Source organism: Diceros bicornis, chromosome 8 (assembly GCF_020826845.1).
Source record: "Diceros bicornis minor isolate mBicDic1 chromosome 8, mDicBic1.mat.cur, whole genome shotgun sequence".
Lineage (NCBI taxonomy): Eukaryota > Metazoa > Chordata > Mammalia > Perissodactyla > Rhinocerotidae > Diceros > Diceros bicornis.
The window spans coordinates 11,560,017-11,570,654 of NC_080747.1; the positions used below are offsets into that span (position 1 = coordinate 11,560,017).

The window sequence follows — 10,638 nt, forward strand, 5'->3', positions numbered from 1 at the left end:
CGTGAAGGCAGGGCCTTAGTTTTGTTAATTGCTGTATTACCAGTGCCTAGAACAGGGCATGGCATGTTACAGGCGCCTAGGATATGTTGGGTAAATGCATGAATGACACATTGAACATCATATATTCCTGATTGAAATAATTTCTAATAATCATATAAACGACCATCTTTAGTAGTCTATCATTCACTCACTGGGTTGTTGTGAGGTTTAAATAAGATACATTATAGAAAATGTCCTTTTTTTCTTTTTGCAATAAAATGTTAGATTGCTCTGCTGGTCTCTGCAAGACAACGGCCTCACAACTCTGACATTGGCATTAGCAGGTGGAAGTCAGAAAGTTTATGTTTAAATTCTGACTCTGTCCCCAGTTATTAACTGGGTGACCTTAGGTTATGTGTATAATGTCTCCGAATCTAGGTACTTTCATCTGTAAATTGAAGATAATTAAACCTGCCTCACAAGGTTATAATGCAAATTACTTTAAATGATACAATGTTTATGAGTGTGCCAAGCAAGCACAAGGTCCTCCAGAAAAAGAAAAAAAGCAGGTATCTGCATTTATGTAAATTATGACATTGATCATTACACTTTCATGAAGAGTCACGCATAATTTTTAAATAATATTTATTATCCTTTAAATAATATTTATTTCTCCTCCTTACAAATACATACTTACTGTAGAAATTGTGAACTGTCTATAGAAACCTTTTTAAAATGAAAGTTGTCTAAAACTCTATCTGCCAGAGATAACTACTGCTAACATTTTGGTTACATATTTTTCGAGTCTTTTTGACGTACATATCTGCATGTATGATATTTTACTCTGTCCTTATGTTAACAATGTCATCCAAATTCTTAAAGAACATGACTTATAAAAGTTGTATTTCTTTATTCTAAGCTCTTGATGGTCTATTGGGTTGAATTACATGTTTGCAACTATAATATATTGTTAATAAATTTTTTATGATTATTTTCATAGGTGAAATTCCCAAATGGAATTACTGGACAAAAGGGAATGAAAACCAAAAAGCCAAATTTTCTTTTTAAAAAATTGCACTAATTTACACTAAAACCAGTAGTGCATGACTGCCTGTTTCCTCACATCCTCATGAAATATTGAGTTGCAGTGTGGAAAACGAAAAGCACAAACACCATTATGGTAATCAAGCAAACAGAAAATCCTACTATTACATTATTTTAATAGTATTTAATGCTATATTTTAATATCAATTTTAATAATAACATCATTGTATTTGTAAAAATGTGTGCTATTATGTTTTTGTTTTCAAATAAAACTTTAAAATTCCACCATCCAATAATAGTGATTGTCAACTCTTGCTGAGTACAAGTCCAGATATCTCTCTACAGATAAAAAGATGTAAGGACAGGTAGACAGTTTGATAGAGAAGGAGAGAAGGAAGAAATGTGAAATGAAGTTTTATTAGAAATACAGTCAATTATGTATTTGTGAATTTGCCTACATGCTGTATTGCAGTGATCATTTTGCAATATACGCAAATATCTAATCATTATGCTGCACACCCGAAACTAACATAATGTTGTATACCAATCATATCTCAATTTTTTTATTTTTACTTTTTATTTTTTATTTTTTTATTTTTTTAATTTTATTTTTTATTTATAAAATTTTTTCATTTAAAAATTTTTAAAAAATAAAATTTATTAGTAACCCCAAAATCAATTCTTACAGTGCTGAAGTGGTCATTCCCTGATATGCATAGAGTGGCAAAAAATTTGAGTCACCTGACTTGCATGTTCGCAACTGATGTTGAACACGGCAATGCTCTGCCTTCCTGTTTCAGAATAAATGTGTCCTTTGTACAATCTATTTAGTGTCAAGTTTTTTGCATTTTTGTGCTTTTTGTTGGTGATTTCACTGTTCAAAATGGCCCCAAGCATAGTGCTGAAGTGCTGTCCACTGTTCCGAAGTGCCAGAGAGCTGTGATGTGCCTTAAGGAGAAAATATATATGTTAGATAAGCTTGTTCAGGCATGAGTTATAGTGCCGTTAGCTGTGAGGTCACTATTAATGCATCAACAACATATATTAAATAAGGCGTTTTTAAACAGAAACACACATAGAAACAAGGTTATGTATTGACTGGTTGATGAAAATGCTGTGATCAGAGGTTTGCAGGAACCTAACCCTGTATTTCCCCTAAGAACAATCGTTCAGTATTTGCTAATTATGTTTTCGCAATTACTTTATAGAACATAACTACCGTGGATATCAAGAATCAAGTGTACTTTAGAAAACTTAGAAATAAGATTTTTTAATTGATCATACTATAAGTGCTACTATTAATACAAGTATTAAATTTACTTTTACTTGAATTAACAGTAAAAGTATGAATCACGTAGAATTAAAGGAATTGTTGAAAATTATTCAATTCTCTTCCCAATAAGAAATGTCAATTCCTAAGTGATCCTTCCAGATTATTAAATTTAAAGGGATGAAAATGAGTTTGAACTTACTAAGAGGCTGGAGTCATTGTATTTTTAAACTAGGCTTCAACTTTACCACTCGTGGACTCTCTGATAGGAGGATACTGGAACACCTATACTTCCCAACACATCCATCTTCCCTCCACCTCTCACTCTGAATTTGGTAATTACTATTGTGGCATTGTCCAAGTCTATATCATTTGTATTTGGAACTATGACCATAAATTCAACAGTTTTTCAGACTTGATCTGTTTTTAATCTGATTAGATATCCATCACCAGTACTTTGACTGCAGTTTCTCCATTCCTGAACTCTGACTTTGCAATGAAGTGGTTTGGTATTGTTGTTCCTACTATTCTTACTGTCAGGGTGTGATTATTAGAATAGATTATTAGAATTGTGATCTTGAGGGCAGAGGGACACGCCTTTGCAATTCACACACACCACAAACACACACATATGCACACACACAGAGTACCAGACCACATCACACGTGAATAGAAAATCCCCCACAGACCCACTTGCAAGGGTACAAACTGGAACAGGCCTGGGAAGCAATAGTAACTACTGTCAGGGAAAGCAACCATCCCAGGAATACTATTTCCAGTTCCAGGGTCACACTGCATGGTGCACAGACAAGTCTGAAGCTGACCTAGAAAGAAACAACTGCCTTGCTGTATATTATTGATTCTAATAAATACACACATTTTTTTTCACGTTTTAACATCTCTGAAAATGAAGTGTGCCTTATCATTGACATCATGTCAGAGTTTAATTGGCAGTGGTTTTTGTTTGCTTCTTAGTGATACATAAAAATAATGGTGCATCTTACAATTGATGACATCTTTAACAGGATACAGTGGCATAGACCTGGAAAGGCAGCCCATGAAGGAGGCTGGGGCAACTGTGGATGACTGGCAGGGAGAGAAGAAGGTTTGGGTAATTGGGGGAGAAAATGGCAAAGGTGAGTGAATAGGAGGATTCACAGTCACGGACGGGGAATATTTTAGTTGAAAGACTGTGCAAAGGTCACTTGTCCATAATTATCCTCCTCAAATATTTTCAGGGCTATCTTGTGGAAAAAGAGAACACACCAGTTTTGTGCAGCTCCTGAGGACAAAATGAGGACCAACAAGTGAAGTAAACGATGCTGGTTTGGGCTCAAAAGTAAGGATTTTAATATTTTTGTTTTTTAAACAAGTTGGATGAAGTTCCATGTGAGAAAGTGAGGTTTCTTGGAAAGAGTCAGGAAAAGGCATGTTGCTTTAGAAGGTTTCCCTGCCTTGCATTTGAGATTTGATATAGCAACTCCTCTTCCAGTTTTAAGATTCTAAAACTAAAAATTCATGCTCATTTTAGTCTCTACTAGGAAATTATTTTATGTAAATAAAAAGAATAACGCAGATATGTGTAGAAAGATGTTAACTGTAGAGTAAGAAAGAGTCGATCAATACATCCATTCACTGGGATATGGTTAAATAAATACAGTGTGATGAAATATATCCCTGTTTAAAATAATCATTATGAAAACCACATACCAGCAAGGAAAATTGTGTGTAATAAAATCATAAGTTGGTGAATTATCGCAACACAACATTACATCTTCACTGATTGTTTGTAAAAATATCATGTCTGCATACGGACAAGGACTAGATATGAATAGGGAAATGAAAATAGGTGCCTTTTTGAGTGGCAGAAATCTAGGCTAGTCTTTTTCTTTTTTAACTTTAGATTTCCATTATTATTGTGGTTAGCTGCTTAAGCGATCCCTATTGTGGGGAAGTTAGCTCCTGCTCCTACTTTGAGGAAAACAAACTGGGGCCTGTCCAATACAAAAAATATGTACTGTAAGCTCCTGGTGCTCCTTCCCAAAGCACTTATATTTATAAAGGATAATGTTGAGTTGTTTGGACCTAATTACTCAATAAACAGACCTGCTAGCTATTTCTTTTAGACTGGGATCCCATAAAAAATTACTGAGACAATAAGGGCTATGTGAACCAAGAAAATTTAGGAAAACTTTCAGATAGTCCCTACACTCAAGAGCTCATCATCTAGGGGCAAAAACTGGACCATAAACAAATCAATGAAACTAGCATAATAAATCATATAATTGAGATGAGCACAAGATAGAGGAGGGGACGTGGGGGTGAGGGAAGAGGGGAAGACAAGTATTTAGACTGTATGGAAGGCATCAAGAAAAGTTGCACAGGAAGAATAATTGCTAAGGTTGGTTGTGTTCTTTTATCTAAATAAAAAATGCTCTTTTCTTAAAATCAAGTAAACTGGTTTATACTGAAAAATGGTAATCTTCTGCCCCACTTACCATCAAATCCCCAGTCCTACTACCTACAGCCAACCTGTTTCAACTATTTTACTTACTTCTCCTGTTAATTATCTCCCTATCTCTAAATGAGATGCTTATACTGCTATATCTTGTTTTATAAATTTAAGATCTTATATATTGACTTTCTGTTATAGAAGTTAAACATTTAGCTTTCTTACACCATCCTCAACTCCTTAATTTAGTTATATATCAAATATTAGGTCAATCAGTAATCAGTGTTTGCATCATTATGACTATATAGATGTCATTTATTATTAAACCAGACAATATACTGTGATTTCATACCCTTTCTCATAGAACTTACTGTTTTTCCTAGAGATGTTAATTGATTCTGTTTTTTATTGTTCATTTATTTAATGTACTTACCACTACTTTTTCCCCAACTACCCCAACAGATCTTTCAAAATATACCAGTAATTTTTACAAATGCTGAACCACAGTTTCAAACGCTTTATCCATTTTTGCCTCCTGCTCTTCTTTCTTCCACCCACCCACCCTATGTCCTCTCTCCCCTTGCCCTCAGGCCTCTGTTCCTATCTGCACTCATCGATTAAAAGGCATGCTATACAGCTTTCACGCTAGGCCTTCTTTTCTCCACCCTTCTCCACCCCAGGTATTAAATGCCCTGGTTTTTTAAACCCATGTCTTCCTCTGTCTTGACCCACTGGTTTTATAAAGCACATCCTTTAGTAGCTTCCTAAGAAAAGATGTGTAGTGGGTAAAATGTTTGAGCCTTTCATGTCGGAAAATGTCTATGTACTACCTTACACCCTCAATCAGTAATTTGGTTGAGTAGAGAATACTGGGTGGAGCATAATTATCCCTCTGAATTCTGAAAATATTGCTCTTCTGTTCTAGCATCCAGTGTTGCTATGGTTAACTTTAAAGCCATTTTGAATTCTGAAACTTGTCTCTGTCTCTCTATTTCTGTCTCTGTCTCTCTCTCTTTTTGTCTCTCTCTGTATCTCTCTCTTTCTCTCTCATCTGAATTCTGTGTTCTAAAATTTCCCGTTGGTGTAGGGTCTTCTTGTACACAGTGTGCTGAGCAATCAGGGAACCTGTCGGTGTAGAAATTCACATGCTTCAGTTAGGGGAGACAGTCCTACACTGTTCCTTTGATAATTTCATCCTTTCCATTTTCTCTGTCTTCTCTTCCTCAATCTCCTAATGTATAGATGTGAGAGTCCCTGGATTGAGCTTTTAACTTTCCTATCTTTTCTCCTTCTTGTCCATCACTTTTCCTTTTGTTGGGCAACACAGTTATTTTTCAACATTTTTATGGACTTTTTAATTTCTTTCTTGGGGTGTGAAATAAAAACATCATCTTTTTCCCTCCAAGAACTCTTTATTGTTCTGATTTTTCTTTTTCCCAAGCATCCTATTGGTGTTCTATAAATGCAACAAATATTCTTATCTTTCTGAAGACATTAGTTGCAGATTTTGTGAAGTTTTTCTCTGCTGCCAGCATTGTCTCTGTTTCACTGAGGTCCTTTTTATCATTTTTTTCTGTTGGTTTGCTTATTTCTCTGGTTGGTTGGCTTTTGGTTGCATTTTTATCACTTTCATGTAGAAGGCTTTCCTCAAATACCCAGTTATCCTGGATTGTCCATTTGTTTTTTCAACAATAAAGCACCAAATGTTTTATATAAAGCATTGTGAGCATGGGCAGGGACTTAATTGCTGGGTTTTACTTGGGGTAATGAGAGAGCTCATCATCCTTGTGGATGGAAAGCTCCATGTGTCTGTCTTTGGAAACCTTTTCTCTGGAGCTACTTCATTTCTCCACAGAATGATCTTCCAATCTGCCACTAGAGAGGTTCAGAAAAGGGATATATGCTTTGATGCTGGTCTTCTAAGGCAATAGGAGAAGGTGCGGGGAGTCTCACAGCTTATTATATAGGTCATCCTAATCCTCTGTTGTAACCTCTTTCCACACCTCCTTGCTCTCCCCAGATCTTGGTATCCCTGAGACCAGAGTCTCAAGAGTTTAATTCTCCAAAGGCAAAAAAGAAACTGCCTTCTGGCTATGAAGGGTTAGGGAGGGAACCTAGGCATCCCAGTCACCAGGTTTTAGCCTGTACCTGCCAAATTTCCACTGCTTCCTGCACTCTTCTTGCAGACCCCCTCAGAGGCTCTATGGGCAAGTCATCTGCAGACATTTAAGTGGGAACTTTCTCCACTCTGCTAAGTTGTTTGCCCTGCCTGCATCTGTTTCCTATCTTCAGAAAAGTGGTTGAACCATTCCATTTATTATTGTCTCTCCTTCTATTCTTCTTGTCCTTGCAGATCAGTATCTTTACTCTTCTGCCACTATTTCAAGGGTTTGGGGAGGGAGAAGAGATAAGCCTGTGTGGACAATGTGCTATGATTAGCTGGAAACCTAAAGTCAATTTCAAAAGAACAGTGGAGTTAGCCAAGTGGAAAGAATAGAAGGAGCCGTCCAGGCAGTGTTCTACGTGATGGTCTTCTAGCAGACGTATAAAATAATCTATCCATGGATACGATCTTCTGCCTGCTCCAGAAAAGACACTGAAGTAGCATAGCACTCAATTTTCAAGCTCAAGATCTGGAAGGATACAGATTTCATCCCACGTCTCTCAATCAGTAGCTGTATATCTATCAGGATCTCCATTTCCTCATCTGTCAAATATTGAGAATAATTAGACCTACTTCATAACTTTATTGAGCCAGTTAAATGAGATGAATGCTTGTGAAGAGCTCAGCACCGTATCCAGCAAAACAGTAAGCATCAAATAAACAAACTATTGTCATCATCAACATCATCATCATCATCTAACTACACAAATATACATTAATAGGAAAAATTTGACTAAAGAGACTAGCGAAAATAATTTAGATGAGCAGAAAAGAAAATTGTATGTAGAGTCAGTTATGGAATTATGAAAGCCTTACAAGGGGTTCTGTTTCTAATCCAATGAAGGATTAGACTAAACATGAGTATTTGTGTAAGGTGCTACTTAGGACCCTCTCACATAGGTACTTATTAAGGAGTAGCTATTTTGTTATCATTATTATTAAATGCAATGAGTGGGACAAAGAAGGTACCCTGAAAGCTCAGAAATGAAAAGTTGACATTAAACTGCAAAGGAGATTCACTGTCAGGCTTAAAAACTGGCCTAGAGGCACACTCTGATGTTTCAGTCAATCCCTGATAATAATGAGGTGCCCCATTATGTACTTCTACAGGGCCTTGTACTTACCTTAATACATATCATTACCTGTTCATCTGTTTTCCTCAAGAGACTATAGCTGTGAGTGGGAGGGACCTAGTGAGTCTAATTCTGTTTTATATTCTCAGCACCTAGCACAATAGTTTTTGATAATAAATAAAAAGTGCTTAAATTCTCTACATAAATATTTTTAAGAGCAAGCATGAGGTGATAGGAAGGATAGAAAATAGCTGGTCTGGCATGCCTTTCATTTCATGCTCACGGCCTGACAAGCCCCAAAATATTCCATATCTGGTCTTTTTTTTTTTTTAAGAGTTTCTTATGCATAAAATAGGCACATTAAGTGGCAGAGGTAAACAACCCAGTTTGACCCCAACTCTTCTCATAAACCTCCAAGGTTGGCAAATCCCAAACAAGCCTACCCTGCAGTACTGATCCCCCACTTTACAAAGGGTTGATAGCAAAATATTTCCAGAAAATCCTACTGTCCTGACCATATTTCTTTTTAGCCCATGCACTTACCGTCCTTTTCTTATTAGCTAGACATTTTGTCATAGATTATTAAAATGAAACAATGCTTGTTAAAACAAATGGAAAAAAGGTGCTCTCTGTAATGTCTTGAATTTTACTATTTGTAGACTCGCCAAATTTCAGGACTCTACAATGTTTCCTGTCACCGAAGGGCGTGACTTTTTCTGCATAGCACCCAAAGTTGAGAAGCATCCTATGATGAAACCTCATATTTTGAAGGTGCATTTACAGTTCTTAGAGTGCTTTCACGTGTTTGTAGTTCTAGCCAATGATTGAGGGAGAATAATTCCATTCTTGCAATGGAAAAAGAAGGACTCAGTGAGGTTTAGCTGACTCAAGCCAAGATCATACAAGGAGTTGACAGCATACAAAATGGCAGAAAAGTACCTGGATGAGCAGCGGTCTGGGAAGGAGACTTGGGTTCTCGTCTTGGCCCTGAGTCTAATAAGTTATGCAACCTTGGGCAAGTCACCTCATCATTCTAGGTCTCACCTTCCTTAGTTGAAAAATGAGAAGGTTAAACTAAGAACCCTCCCAATTCTAACACTATGAAATTATAGAATCCAATCTGGATTTTCTGAGCTCTTTCCACAGTACAGCACAAGGTAAATTATTCTCTGGTATTAAACTGCTTCTATTACTAAAGAACCCAATGCATCTTTGTTTCTCAATTTCCAGTTGCTTACTTTGAAAGACAACAGACTATATACAATGGATTGAGTACCAGCTATTTTTCAGGCGTTATACTATGCAGTAACGATGCCAAGATGAAGAGACCTAGTGCCGGCCCTCAAGGAACTTACTGCCTAGAGGAGGCACATCAACAGCTACAAAGCTACATTATGGCTGCAGTAACAGAGAGATGATGTACAAGGTACAGAGGAAGTATTTAAAAAAAAAAAACAAGCTCAGGTCTGCCTTCCTTAAGAAGTGATGTTTGGGTTGACTCTTGTTAGTGGTCAGGAACAAGACATTGTGGTGATAGGTAGTAGCAGGTGCACAGTCAAGAAAGCATGATGCATCCCGAGTACAGCCAGTCGTTTTGGAGTTGGGACAGAGCCGATGGAAAGAGAAGTACATACAGCATGAGAGGAGGTTGGAGAAGGGGCTGGGATCCAATCATGGATGACTCCTCTTGTTAACAGGGGCTGTTATGTTTTAGTCTTGCTCTATTTATTTACGTCCTGCCTTGTTCCCAAAAGGATTTGAGGTGGTTTGTTCAAGTGAGAACAAAAACAAAACAACAACAAATCAGACCAGCTTAAATAATAAGGGAATATATTTGGCTCAGGTAAGAAGAAGCCTAGAGACCAGTTAGGCTTCAGAATTTATTAACCCAGAGACTCGAGCTCAGTTTCATGATCATCCGTTCCTCAGTGTATTTACTTCGCTCCAACATCCAGTGGTTTCCTATTCGGAGATAGGAATTATCTGACTCAGAGCTGCAAGAAACTTCCCCTCTTGTCTCTCCGGCCTGAGCTGGGTCATGTGTCCATTCATTAATCAGCCTTTGAGTCCAGGAACCTGCCAAGTACTGCCTGTCTTAGGCCTGGATTCCTGAAGCACCATGCCAGCACTGGAGGGATTATCCCTAGACTGCTCATACCCACCTCTGGAGCTAAAAAGGGAGCCAGCCTCCCTGAAACCACAGGCTGTGATGATAAGGGGTGCACCAGTGACTGAACACTGGCACAGTTTACGAACAGTGAAGAGAAGAATAGATATGACACATATAAACAGCAAGGTCCACTGAACTAAGAATGCATTAAAAAAATGATACAGACACTGTGATACAATATAATAGTATCACAACATTATTATCTTATAGTACATATAATCATCTATACCACATAACAATACATAATATTATTATATTATAAATAAGAAAATAAAGGTGAAGGGATAATAAAAGTAAAATGGTGAGATGAGAACAATGGGAAAGTTACTAGATAGACTCCAAACAGTAAAAGTCCCAAGGAAATATTAAAGATGAAATGGTAATTTAGTTTTGAGCTTCCTAGCAGCCAAAGCAAAGAAGGAAAACTGATCAGTTAAAAAAGTCACAGTGTACTTTGGAGGAGCAAAGTTGTTTTTGGCCCTAAGT

General features: G+C 37.0%; 1 long non-coding RNA gene across 1 annotated transcript; it reads left to right on the plus strand.

Annotated features, from left to right (window-relative positions):
• Window positions 1-349: 349 nt before the first annotated feature.
• LOC131409480 (uncharacterized) lies at window positions 350-3,408 on the plus strand. The gene is made up of 3 exons (XR_009220934.1): window positions 350-548; window positions 980-1,159; window positions 3,319-3,408. It is a non-coding gene; the product is annotated as an uncharacterized LOC131409480 (long non-coding RNA).
• The last annotated feature ends 7,230 nt before the right edge of the window (window positions 3,409-10,638 follow it).